The sequence below is a fragment of the Mauremys mutica genome, chromosome 6 (assembly GCF_020497125.1).
Source record: "Mauremys mutica isolate MM-2020 ecotype Southern chromosome 6, ASM2049712v1, whole genome shotgun sequence".
NCBI lineage: Eukaryota > Metazoa > Chordata > Testudines > Geoemydidae > Mauremys > Mauremys mutica.
The window spans coordinates 78,634,697-78,649,095 of record NC_059077.1 but is presented as its reverse complement, the minus strand read 5'-3'; positions in this window follow the sequence as shown (position 1 = coordinate 78,649,095).

Here is a 14,399-nt window from a genome sequence, read left to right as displayed (position 1 = left end):
TGTACCATATGAGGTACATTACTACATCAATACTATTTTCTTTAAAAATAATTGGAGTGTATTTAGTACTTGTGAAAGATGTTGGCTTTACAGCCCTGCAGACTATAGGCTTTTGATTATCCACAAAACAGCCATGTGTAGCAGTTTAGTCTTCTCTACACTGCTAACCATGTGTTTCAACCTTGTTTTGGAGAGATCATGTATAGAAGTCACAGAGTACATCAGTCCTCTAAAATTCTTAATATTGGTGCCAACTGTGATGGATGTCCATTTGCTAAGCAAACCCCTTTTCTGGTCACTTCCAGGCAGGGCTGGATTCAGATTAGAATGATCAAGGGGTTAAATTCACATCCCTGCTTTGGCCCCTTTATGATCAATAAACGGCTCAAAGTGGCATAAAGTGGCCTTAAAAGGCCTAGATCTGGTAAGGGGAGGATTTCCCTGGTTGAGGCACTGCAGAGAAAAGATATTAGACTGCCCTATGAGGATACCCGCCTGCCCCATTATAAGCCCTGGTGTAGCAGATGAGCTGGGCTGGGAGGGTATGTTAAGGACATGGCCTCAGCATGCAGCACTGTAGAGATTCAGGGCAATGCTGCAGCACACTGGGCAGCCTGGGGTGGTTCCTGTAATTTAGACAGGCCCTCAACACTGTCTAAACCAGTGGTTCTCAACCCTGGATATATGGAGGTACTTGGAGGTCTTCCAGTGAGGTACATCAACTCATCTAGATATTTGCCTAGTTTTATAACAGGCTCCATAAATAGCTCTAGAAAGGTCAGTACAAACTAAAATTCCACACAGACAATGACTTGTTTATACAGCTGTCTATACTAAACATTGAAATGTAAGTACAATATATAAATATTCCAACTGATTTATTTTATAATTATATGGAAAAATGAGAAAATAAGTATTTTTTCAGGACTAGTGTGCTGCGACACTTTTGTATTTTTATGTCTCATTTAGCAAGCAAGTAGTTTTTAAGTGAGGTGAAACGTCAGGGTACACAAGACAAATCAGACTCCTGAAAGGGGTACAGTAAGTCTGGAACTGTTGAGAGCTGCTGGTCTAAACTATGCAGGGGGATGTCTCCTGCAGCTCAGGGTTGAAAGGCTGCAAAGGCAGTTTAAAGCTCCTGTACCTCTCTTTGGGTTGCAAGTCTTGTGCTGTGCCTAATAGAAGCACAACACAGACTCTCTACAAACAGTTACTAAGCCCCTGAACTATATCTACTTCTGTTTTTCCTATTATTTTAATGGCAATTCAGTAAACCGTAGTAGCAGGGAAAGACACTGTGAGGGTGTGAAATTCTCCTGATAAGACCAATGACAGCTTGGCACATGAATCAAGGAGAGAATGTACCCATTGTTTACACTGAGTGCCTAATGGATGTATGATAGCAGCAGCACTTAGTTACTGAAGTAATGGGCACTGTAGAAAAACCTGAGATGATGTATGTTTGTAAAGTGGCACCAATATAGATTTAGACAGATGTACATCTGCCATGTCAATTTGGGCAGCTGTTTAAAATACTTGTAAAGTAAATACAGTGCGCTATTACCAGCCTGCTGTTTAGCACAGGTGGAATCTGCTAGCAGTTGGAAAGAACATGGACTCATTGTCAGCAACCGTCTCATCTCAAATCTGCATGGAGGACCTTGACTAAGGGTATGTCTACACTACCAGAGTAGTTCGATTTTACTTAACTCGAATATGTGGAACCGACCTTACAAAGTCGAACGTGTGTATTCACACTAAGGACAGTAATTCGACTTTGTGAGTCCACACTAACGGGGCAAGCGTCGACATTGGAAGCGGTGCACTGTGGGCAGCTATCCCACAGTTCCTGCAGTCCCCGCTGCCCATTGGAATTCTGGGTCGAGCCCCCAATGCCTGCTGGGGGAAAATATGTGTCGACTGTCGTCATTCAACCGACACTCCCCCCCGCCCTCCATGAAAGCGCTGGTGGGAAATCTGTTCACGCACTTTTCTGGTCAGTGACAGCACGGACGCCACAGCACTGCGAGCATGGAGCCCGCTGCGATCATCGCTGCAGTTATGGCCGTTGTCAACTCCTCGCACCTTATCATCTACCTTTTTCACAGTCAGATGCTGAGAAATCGGGCGAGGAGGCTCTGGCAGCGCGGTGAGGACATGAAGTGTGAGAGTGGCACAGACCTCTCACAAAGCACGGGACCCCGCGCCGTGGACATCATGGTGGCAATGGGTCATGTTCATGCTGTGGAACGGTGATTCTGGGCCCGGGAAACAAGCATGGACTGGTGGGACCGCATAGTGCTGCAGGTCTGGGATGAATCACAATGGCTGCGAAACTTTCACATGCTTAAGGGCACTTTCCTTGAACTGTGTGCCTTGCTGTCCCCTGCCCTGAAGCGCAAGGACACCCGGATGCGAGCAGCCCTGACTGTGCAGAAGCGAGTGGCCATAGCCCTCTGGAAACTTGCAACGCCAGACAGCTACCGGTCAGTAGCGAACCACTTTGGTGTGGGCAAATCTACCGTAGGGGTTGCTGCGATGCAAGTTGCCAACGCAATTGTTGAGCTACTGCTCTCAAAGGTAGTGACCCTGGGAAACATTCAGGTCATCATAGATGGCTTCGCCGCGATGGGATTCCCAAACTGCGGTGGGGCTATAGATGTAACTCACATCCCTATCCTGGGACTGGACCACCAGGCCAGCCAGTATATTAACCGAAAGGGCTACTTTTCAATGGTGCTGCAAGCACTGGTGGACCATAGGGGACGTTTTACCAACATCAACGTCGGATGACCGGGCAAGGTTCATGACGCGCGTGTTTTCAGGAACTCTGGACTGTTTAGATGCCTGCAGGAAGGTACTTTCTTCCCGGACCACAAAATAACTGTTGGGGATGTGGAGATGCCTACAGTGATCCTCAGGGACCCAGCCTACCCGCTAATGCCCTGGCTGAAGCCCTATACAGGCGCCATGGACAGTGACAAAGAACTCTTCAACTACCGGCTGAGCAAGTGCAGAATTGTGGTGGAGTGTGCTTTTGGACGTCTCAAGGGGAGTTGGAGAAGCTTACTGACTCGCTCTGATCTCAGCATAACCAATATCCCCATTGTTATTGCAGCTTGCTGTGTGCTCCACAATCTCTGTGAGAGCAAGGGGGAGACCTTTATGGCAGGATGGGAGGTTGAGGCACATAGCCTGGCTGCTGATTACGCCCAGCCAGACAGCCATGCGATTAGAAGAGCCCAGTGGGAAGCGCTGTGCATCCGGGAGGCTTTGAAAGCTAGGTTCCTCAGTGAGCAGGGTAACCTGTGACTATTAAGTTTGTTTACAGAGAAGCTGAACCTGCCCCCATTTCTTTACCCAGTTAATGTTGACTATCCTCTGCAGTTACATACCCCGTTCACCCCGTTCCCCCCCTTCCAACACACGTTTAAAAATAAAATACATGGAACTTTGTTAATAAACACCGTTTTCTTTAGTACTGATTTCATGGTAAAGGGTTAAAACTGGGACGCAGACTGTGGTGGGTAGGATGTGTAGTGCTGCAAAGACCGCTTCTAAACTCGAGGAATGACAGGCTCCTGCTCCTAGAGCGGTGCGCGGTGGCGGACTGGTTGTTTCAACGGAGCCTGCCACCCCTCCTTCTCGGGACTCTGTGTGTGGGGGCTATGTGACTTTGTGGCGGGGGAGGACGGTTACAGATCAGCTGCTGCGTGGCTCTGTGATCCAGGATAAGGACCGCTGCATAAGATCTCTAACCACCCTCCCCTGCCACAAAGTCACATAGCACCCCCAAAACAGAACATGAAAACAACCTCCCAGACTGACCAGGGTGCCTAGAGACTGCACTGTGTGTGTGACCTGCTGCTGAACCTGCCCCCGTGTCTGTACCCTGGTAAAGGTGACTGACCTGTCCAATTACCAACCCCCTTCCCCCCTTGAAACACAGTCTCTAAAAGAACATGACAGAAACAGTAATTAACAGAAAAGTCTTTTTTATTGGGTGAGGCAGGAAGGAAAGGACTTCTCAAAATTTAGGGAATGAGAGCTTTTTGTTAATTGAGCACTCTGCTGGGGTGGAGTGACAGTTTTCACGGCCCCTGGTGCCCCTCCTTCTTGTTACTTTGGGTGAGGGGGGTATGGGACTTTGTGGCGGGGGAGGGCGGTTACAGATACACTGCAGTGGGGCTCTGTCCTCCTGCCTGAGGTCCTGCAGAACATCCACAAGGCGCCGGAGCGTGTCCGTTTCCTCCCTCATTAGTCCAAGCATCATTTGAGTCGCCTGCTGGTCTTCCTGCCGCCACCTCTCCTCCCGTTCGCTGTGTGAGCGCTGGTACTGAGACATGTTCTCCCTCCACTGGGTCTGCTGTGCCGCCTCGGCTCGGGAGCACCCCCTAACTTCAGCGAACATCTCGTCCCTTGTCTTTTTCTTTCGCCGCCTAATCTTTGCCAGCCTCTGTGAGGGGGATGCTGTGGCAGGTCTGGAGACAGTCGAAGCTGTGTGATGGGAAAAAGGGAGTGAATTCCTTACAAAGATACATTTTTGCGAACAATGAACATAGTCTAGTCTGTCTCTGTGAACAAGACCATGCACAGCACCTATCTCATGCGCACTCAGGACAAGTTCGAATTTTCGGCCTTCGCATTCATTGCCTGGGGTCTTGCACTGGAGATCAGACAAGTGGGGCAGGACAGCAGAATTCGTGGAGCAGGCACACATGGTAAGCCGTAGACTTTTGGCTGCTTAAACCTTAATGTATAGCAGTGCCCTCCTTCCACGCTCAAAGCAATGGTCATAGCATTTGCAAGTTCCTGCTGCCGGCAATCCGGAAAGCATGAACTCTGCCCCTGTTCCACCCCCTCGCGGCTGTCCCTGGGAAAGATCCCTGTATGCTGCCCCTCTACCGCCTCCACCACGTGGCTGTAAACCGACGCTTATTGTTATGTAAAGGAACAGTCAAGCATTCCCAATACTAACATTCCCCTAATTCAAAGCAGAACGCCCTGAGCGAGATCACCCTGAGGAGGATCACTGACAGAGATAGAGACCTCATGCTGCGTGAAAGCCAACACAAACCAGGGGCCTATGACGCCATGCTTATCGAGGCAATGCTCCCAGAGTACCTGCTGATAGCCTGGCGTGGAAAAGTGTCCTACCACGGAGGACCCAATAAGGCCGCTCTCCCCAGGAACCTCCTGTGGAAGCTTTTCGATTACCTCCAGGAGAGCTTCGTGGAGATCTCCCAAGAGGATTTCTGTTCTATCCCCATATATATATAGACCTCCTTTTCACATAGTTCAGATTCCTGTTCCATTAAAAATAAATGTTTACATGTTTAAAGCACTTACCCACTGATCCTTCCCCTGATTCAGGGTCCGGGTTAACGGCTGGGGAGGGTTGGTAGGGGATCTCCGTGAGGGTGATGAAGAGATCCTGGCTGTCGGGGAAATCAGCGTTGTAAGCGCTGTCAACTGCCTCGTCCTCCTCATCTACTTCCTCATCTTCCCCATCCGCGAACATCTCCGAGGAACCGGCCGTCGACACTATCCCATCGTCAGAGTCCATGGCCAGTGGTGGGGTAGTGGTGGCGGCCGCACCTAGAATGGAATGCAGTGCCTCGTAGAAGCGGCATGTCTGGGGCTGGGCTCCGGAGCGTCCGTTTGCTGCTTTGATCTTTTGGTAGCCTTGTCTCAGGCCCTTGATTTTCACGAGGCACTGCGTTGTATCCCGGCTGTATCCTCTGTCTGTCATGGCTTTGGAGACCTTCTCGTAGGTCTTTGCATTCCGTTTTTTTGGAGCGCACCTCCGAAAGCACAGACTCATCACACCCCACACAGCGATCAGATCCAAGACTTCCCGGTCAGTCCATGCTGGGGCCCTCTTTCTATTATAAGATTGCATGGACACCTCTGCTGGAGAGCTCTGCATCGCTGCCAGTGCTGCTGAGCTCGCCACAATGTCCAAACAGGAAATGAGATTCAAACTGGCCAGACAGGAAAAGGAATTCAAATTTTCCCAAGCCATTTCCTGTGTGGCTGGTCAGAGTATCCGAGCTCGGACTGCTGTCCAGAGCGTCAACAGAGTGGTGCACTGTGGGATAGCTCCCGGAGCTATTAGCGTCGAATTCCATCCACACCTAGCCTAATTCGACATGGCCATGTCGAATTTAGCGCTACTCCCCTCGTCGGGGAGGAGTACAGAAATCGAACTAAAGAGACCTGTATGTCGAACTAAATAGCTTCGTTGTGTGGACAGGTGCAGGGTTAATTCGATTTAACGCTGCTAAATTCGACATAACCTCCTAGTGTAGACCAGGCCTAATACTGTTCTCTGTGCCTACACAGAACTGACATTGACATCAGTGGGAGTTCTGGGCAGGTTGGGGGAAAAGAACATTGGAGCTGAGATTTGCCATGTGGTTCTGACCGGAGAATTTGTTCATAATGTTTTATGAATATTCATCAATACACAGAAAGCATAGTGGACTCTGACTGCACACACTTAAGAGCAGTCAAACAGGTAAACAACCTTCATGGTCCAAATGAACAAAATAATTAAAAAACCTGCAATCTAAGTGGCAAAGAAACCACTTTTTGTTTAACAGAGAAATTCAGTTATTGGAGATTTGTTAATCAGGGCTGTATTGTAAACCTCTATTGAGTATTAACTAAAGGCTCCGCAGACCAGAGATGTCTTATAAGTAGTTGCAGTGTATATATGTACCTATCCAATTGTAATGAACTGGCTTGTTTGTAGCCTTGCATTGGATAGAGTATGTATTAAACCTGTTCAAGTGCTTATCACTTTCCTCTGCTGGTTGAGTAAGCTGAGCAGCCCCTCTAACTCAACTGTTGTAAAGAAACCAGTGGTTAGGTGAGCAAAGGTATTTGATGGCTTATATATTTGGTTAGTTGTTGACTGTCACGTCTACATATATATATGCAGCTGCATAATATCCTCCACTCCACACTAGATAAAGAAACTACCTGTACAGTTAAATAATTTCACCACCCATCCTGAAGCACTTCTATGAAAAAGTTAATAATAGTTCCAAAGGATGGTTGATAAGAAGGAAAGTTACTTGACACTACTAATTTTACAAAGAAGTGGTGGACTTAAAATGAGTCCAAGAGATCATACTGAGAGTTATGTGTACCTGAATATTTATAAAATGTTTGCAACTAGTGAGTAGTGAAAGTAGACAGAAATTTGTGATATGTGAGTGTCTTCTTGTCAAGGGGCATAAATTATCATGACTCACCCATCATAGCTGTCATATATTTTCTTTTCAGTTGCATTATATTTATCACAAATATAAAAACTAAACTCCATGATTTTTTTTCATGCCTCTGTTTTTGTTCCAGTTAAATGCCACTATTTTTGTGCTCCACTAGTTTTGTTTAAAATAAAAATCCCAGAGCCTAAATCAACATATTAACACCATGTGGCAATCAAAAGGACAAGGCAGCAATGTATTTTAATTATTTACAAGTTTCTTTTTAAATGAAAAAAATTAAATTATTTACATAAAACAAAAATGGAAAATTTCTGACTAAGATTTTTATCTGTTTTTAAATATAGTGTATTCATCAACAAATTTAGTATCCTTCACACATACAATACAGACTCCCAATATTTTCGTAAGCTACTGTACTTTCTTCCATTTAAAAGAGCTTTGTGATATTTTTAAAACCCCAGAGGTGGGTTTTCTTTCTACATCATGTTAAAGATTAGCTTTTGGAGATAATTGTACCAGATGAGCTGAAATCTTGTGATGTCAAGAATAGAGTTGGTCAAATTACAATTTACATTATTAATAGCTAATTTAGCACTTTATTCTGTTTGCAGTCTGGCTTCTGAGAGCATATTTATTATTTGCAATTAAATATATGAACAAATTTCTGCCCAGGAATTATTTGTTACCTGTTCACTTTGACTATTTGTTAATCATTCTTGATGATATGTGATTATTCATCAAAGTCAGATGGTAATGTTTCAGATGCTTATTCATTGGATGAATGAAACTTTTTAAACAGGAGGATGATGAAGACCAAAATAAAGAATAATGGCTACTGTTTTTTTCAGGTTTGAATTTTTGGACTAATCGTCATTTGTGCTAAAATCTATGAAACTTTCAGGATTCATATGTTTTCCTGAATACCTAGCAGTCATCTGAATACTTGCAAACAATGCATGACATGATCCCACAAACATTTATGAAGTGAACTCATTGTTTTCATATGTGAAAACATTCAGGAGTCAACTTTTGTCCAATTCAACCAGTTCTACTCAATGCCCTTAACTCACCTAAAATGATGGAATAACAAAAACGAATTCTCCAATTTTCCAATCAAATGTCATGTTGTGACTTCCTTGAAAAACACATTAATCAGTAGCGTGAGGATGTTCAGGTAAGGAAAGATATTCACACTCACTCTGACACATACCATAGCAACAAAGGTGACAGCACAGTAACATCAGCTTCTACACAAAAGGAAAAGCTGACACATATGGGCCATAGCAACAAAGATGACAGTATGGCAACATTAGCTTGTATACACACACAAAAAAAAGAAATGCACATTCTTCTCAAACCTCTGTATAAAAATAACCTGCAGATAACCGTGGCCCCAATTCTGGAAGCACTTAATCACATGCTTCAGTCTATCCAAATTCAGGACACACATGCTTCACTAATAAACACATATGTAGGTCCCATTGGAGTCAATGAGCCTTCAGCACCTGCCTAAGTGCTGTACTGAACAGGGAAGCTTACCTGAATTGGGGCTAAAGACACTAATAAATCTTCTAATATCTGTCCTGAGATATGTTGAGCACTCATGAATAACACAAATTTAAATCAGGATTTGAGGCTGCTCAGCATTAGTATCTGGTATTAGGTACCAAATGTATAATCATTGCCAAAACCCACCTGCTCTCCCAGGGGTAAACTTTTAATCCTCTATCCATATTAAAACAACCATTCTTGATCACCTACTTGGTTGTTTCCTTGGAAAAGATGTAATGTTTGTGTTATTTTGTTAGTTGTGGTGCTGTTTCTATTTTTTCCTGAGTGGATATACATAATATAAAATCTTGATATTTACATTTCCCCATTCATTTTCTAAATTATACTAATGTAGTAACACAGTTTCATCCATTGGATAGGCAGAATAATGGAGTGGACTGAGCTCAGGGTGTGGAGCCAGAACCTTCTGATCACAGGTCTGCCACTGACTTCCTGTGTGATTTTGGGCATGTCACTTAACTTCTCCATCATTTGTTTTCCCTAAAGTGTGGCTCAAAAATAATACTTAATTTCCTCTGAGTTGTGCTACAGCATCCATTAGCTCATATCTGTACGGCAGTTTGAAGTTATAAAATACTGTACAAGTGCTAAGAATCATTAAAGAGCTTATCAGTAGGGTTATGCAAACTATTCATAGAAAACCTGGAAGTTAACAAAGTTCACCCCTTTTTTCTATTCGCTAATTGTTCATTAACAGATTTTTATTTTTCTGACTCAGTGTATTCATAATTGCTTGATGAACAGTTTGGATGGCTTACAAAGTCTGGTCACTGCATATATCCACTGCAGTTTATTGTTATTGCTATGTGATTGGTCAACTAAGTCACATAGTATTGTTTCTAGTGTCTTATAGAATAGTGAATATAAGTGAATATAAGTGTCTTAAATAGAAACATTTTGAAGGGACAAACATGTGATCAAGTCCTTGGGCCTTTGCTTTTCTCAGGAACTGTGTGGGAGCAGTTTGTGGTGTTAGGAAAAGGAAGGAAGCTGGGAGGAAGGGCTTTTGAGGGGAGGCATGGGCTGATGGGTTAGGTGCTAGACTAGCATCTAGGGGAACTGGATTCTGTTCTTGGCTCAACCACTGACTTATTATGTGACATTAGGCAAATCTCTACACTCTTTGTATGTCTTGTCTATTTAGATGGTCAGCTACTTGGGGCAGAGGCTGCCTCTCACTCTGTGCTTTATAGTGCTTAGCAGAATAGGGTCCTGATCTCTATTATAGCAGTCCCTAGAGGCCACAATTGCAATTTAAAATCTTTTGTTTCCAGAAAGTGTGAGTCAGGCATTGTCTGAGACATGACTGTCAGAAAAGTAATAGGCTGTTAGATTCACAATTTAATTTCATATAAACTTGTCTGCGCAATCCCAGTCCCAGAGGGTGCAACTAGATCATTGTCTAGTTTATTTTACTGCCTCCTACAATTATATAACTTTGGTTATCTAACTTGTATTGATTCCTCTCAATACCTTTTCTGAAAACCAGGGACTCAGTTGTCAATACTGATTTGAAATGAATTGTTGTCCTACAATCTGAACTCTGCTTTCTATTGTTATATGGTTTTTATGGTGCTACACTAAGACTTGAACTGATTGTGATTAGTGGTATTGACATGCAGGTCCTGATCCAGTAAAATATGTGCTTAACTTTAATCATGAATGGTCCCCACACTGACTTGTGCTTAAAATTAATGATGTGCTTTGCTAAATCTCGGCCTTAGATACCAAGGTGATAGGCCTCTTAGGAACACTTATAATAGAAAAGTGGATGGTTAGAATTTTTTTTCTCAGGTCTGAGGTCTCTGAGAACTTCAGAGTAAATCTATAGTGGCACAGTATGCAGATTTTTGTCCATTTAGCTTGTTCACTGTCAGTACCTTTTGCTTGTATTTTGGCAGCATGTCAGAACATACAGCTTTGGCTTTTTCTTGCCTCTGGGTGCAACAGTGCAATACAGTACATCTTGGAGGGATATTTTACCTCTCAGAATTTGTTCTAGATCACTAGTTTGCATGATTATGGAAGGGTCAAACCACAGATAAATGAAAAGCAGTTTAGCTGCCAGATATAGTAATAAAGTTAAAAGTTAGGCAGGGGAGAAGGGATGTCTTTCAGAGTGTTATGGTAGCAAGCTCAGTTCTCAGTATTTAATTGCCCTGTGGGGATGAGCTCAGAATAGAGGTGAACCTTTTAAAAAATGTGTTGGATTAAAAAAAAATCAATTGTTATTTAAAACATCTGTTGCAGCAGCTTTAGAATTATGCTCTGAATATTCGAGAGAGTCAAGGCCATAGGGGAAATCAGCACTTCTCAGACTCTTTTTTTCTTCTGAATTGTATATCCCCTATGTGTAGGACCACCTTGGACCACTCTCTGGAACAGCCCAGCATGCACTTTGTTGGTAATAGATCCCTGCAGAATGGTGGAGTTGCCAGCAAGGTAGCGGCAAGCCCAGGTTTTTGTGTGTGGCATTTTAACATTCTTATTCTCTGTGTCAAATTGGTGAGTTTACAATTTAGGCACTAATCTTGCAGTCTCATCTGAATGGGTGAGTCTCTGTGCCTGCACAAAGCTTTGTTGACTTCAGTAGACTTCTGTGTGGTGTATGGTCTGCCTGCATGGATATGATTTCAGAAACTAACGGCTGAATTGAGTGACTGAACAACCCTCTCATCCTTCAAGGGGCTACACCAGGGGTGAGCAAACTCTTTGGCTGAGGGCCACATCTGTGTGGGGAAATTGTATGCAGAGCCATGAATGTAGGGCTGGGGCGAGGGTTAGGTGTGGGAGGGAGTGTGGGAGGGGGTACAGTGTGCAGGAAGGGGCTCAGGGCACGGGGTTGGGGTGCAGGAGGGGGCTCAGAGCAGGAGGTTGGCGTGCAGGAGGGCTGCGGCAGGGGACTCAGGGCAGAAGTGCTGAAGGGGGTGCAGAGTGCAGGAGTGGGCTCAAGGCAGGGGGCTAGTGGGCTCAGAGTGGGGGGTTGGAGTGAAGGAGGGGGCTCAGCACTGGGGGTTGCAGTGCATAAGCGTTGCGGGATGCGGCAGGGAGCTCAGGGCAGGGGGTTGGGGTGCGGGGTGAAGAAGGGGTTACCTCAAGCCGCTCCGGGGTGACAGTGGCACGCAGCAGGGCTAAGGCAGGTTCCCTGCCTGCCCGGGTCCATGCCACTCCTGGAAGTGGCCAGCATGTCCAGCAGTGGCTTCTGGGGGTGGGGTGGGACAGGTGGCTCCACCGCGTACCGCCCTTGCCTGTGGGTACCACCCCCAAAGCTCCCATTGGCTGCAGTTTCCTCGTTCCTGGCCAATGGGAACTGTGGGGGGTGGAGCCTGCAGGTGAGGGCAGTGCACTGAGCCCTCTGCCCCTCCCCCCAGGGGCTGCAGGGACTTGGTGCCAGCTGCTTCCAGAAGCAGCGTGGGGCCAGGACAGGCAGGGAGCCTACCTTAACCCCACTGTGCCTTGGGGCTAGCAATCCCGTGGGCCGGATCCGGCCCTGGCCCATTGTTTGCTCTCCCCTGGGCTACACCCATATGGTATTTGAGGCACATTGGTGAGACTTTGCACAGAGGCGCCTTATACTGTACATGTTCTGGGGATAAATAGAGGCCTTCTATTTTCAGGATTGACAATCTATCACCTCCCACAAGCATTTGAAGAGAGAAACAGGAAAAAAGGATTCTTTTTAATCACATAGGTGATGAGGGAAATTTACATGCATAAGTCCCATTAATATTCATGGTAATACTTCATGTGTATCACCCAATCATTCATAGGAGAATGGTCACCTTAGAGTTCTAAGTGTAATATCTCCATTGGCAAAGATATACTGTTCCTGACATCCAACTATAAAATACAAGGCTGTAAAAGCTACTATAATTTGTACAGCTCTTCTAGGTATCCACGGTGCTATATAATAGCTATTATAATTTATCTGGGAAATTATAAATTCAACCCAATTCTGAGCTCTGTAGCTTCATGTTGGTCCAAATAAATATATTCCCCATCTTATATTAGAGGTTTGAATCCATCTTAAAGGGAACAGGCAAGAGAATATGCAAACAGATGTTACTTCTTTTAAAGGATCAAGGTTACGTACACCCATGGTACAAACACAACTCCTGCATTGGTTAATAGGGGCAGAGGGTGAGCGGGAATGGGCATGCTCCCATTCCTTATGTCTCCTTTTGGAGTGTCCACCTGTTCTTCCAGAGATGATTATTATTATTTGTATTACCATAGCGCCTAGGATACCTAGATATGGCCCAGGACCTCATTGTGCTAGATGCTGCACAAACAGAACAAAAAGATGATCCCTGCCCAAGGAGCTTACAGTTCAAGTATATGAAGGATGCAATTCCTGCTTGCTATTTTGAGTGACCCACTCATGGAGCATATAGCAGAGGAAACTCATTGCATGCTTCCCTTGCCACATGCAGCTATGTAAGGACAAGTCATGATCTGGGCTGTAATTATTATTATGATTAATTATTTGTACTCTAGCAGCTCCCACAGCTTGTTGGACATAGTCTACATACATACCAAAGTGCCTATGCTTCCCTGAAGAGCTCACAGTTCAGGCTCTAGCCTAGGACTCAAGATACCTTAGGCCTTGGCGACACTTGAGAGTTACAGCGCTGTTGGTGGCATTCTAGCGCTATAACTCACTCCCCGTCCACACTGGCAAGGCACATACAGCGCTGTATCTCCCTGGCTACGAGAGCAATAAAGAGTATAGCTGGGGTGCCAGTGTAAACAGGGAATAATCTTAGTATGCTGTAACTGACCTCCGGAAGCTTCCCATAATCCTTTTAAGTGAAGGTCCCACTCTTTGTTTTGTTGTGATGCCGCTCTTTGTTTTGTTGTGAACTCCAGGCTCCTGGAGCTGCTTATCAAAAAAACAAACAGAGCTCCTGTTTGCTGTGAACGAGCAGAGGCAGGGAGCTCCCTTTGGAATGCCCACAGCTAGTGTTTGCTTGAAGAGAGGGGGAAGGAAGGGGCTTGAGGAGAGAAGCAGCACGGCAGGCATTGGGGGGGTCCGTTTCGGAGCGGCTGCTTATCTGGTCTGTGAGGAAAATCTGGTCTGTGAGGAAAATAAAATAAGCGGCTGCTTATCTGGTCTGTGAGGGCTATTTGCTTTCAGTGAGTGAGAGGGGGTGGGGGTAGGGGTCGGAACTTGCAAGGCAGCTGCTGACACAGTGTCGGCTCCAAAAATCCACTCTCTCTCTCCCCCACGCTCCCTGTCACACTCCACCCCACCCCTTTTGAAAAGCACGTTGCAGCCACTTGAACACTGGGATAGCTGCCCATAATGCACCACTCCCAATGCCGCTGCAGATGCTGCAAATGTGGCCACGACAGTGCGCTGGTAGCTGTCAGTGTGGATAGCTGTACGAAGACAGGTTTAACTCCCAGCTCTGTACAGCTGCAAGTGTAGCCATACCCTTAGACAAGTCACTTAATCTCTCTGTGCTGAGTTCTCCATCTGTGAAACAGGAATAATAGCACTTCCTTACCTCACGGGGTGCTCTGATAAGGAATACACTAAGTATTGTGAGGGGAGTCAGATACCACAGTAATAGGGGCCATATAAAT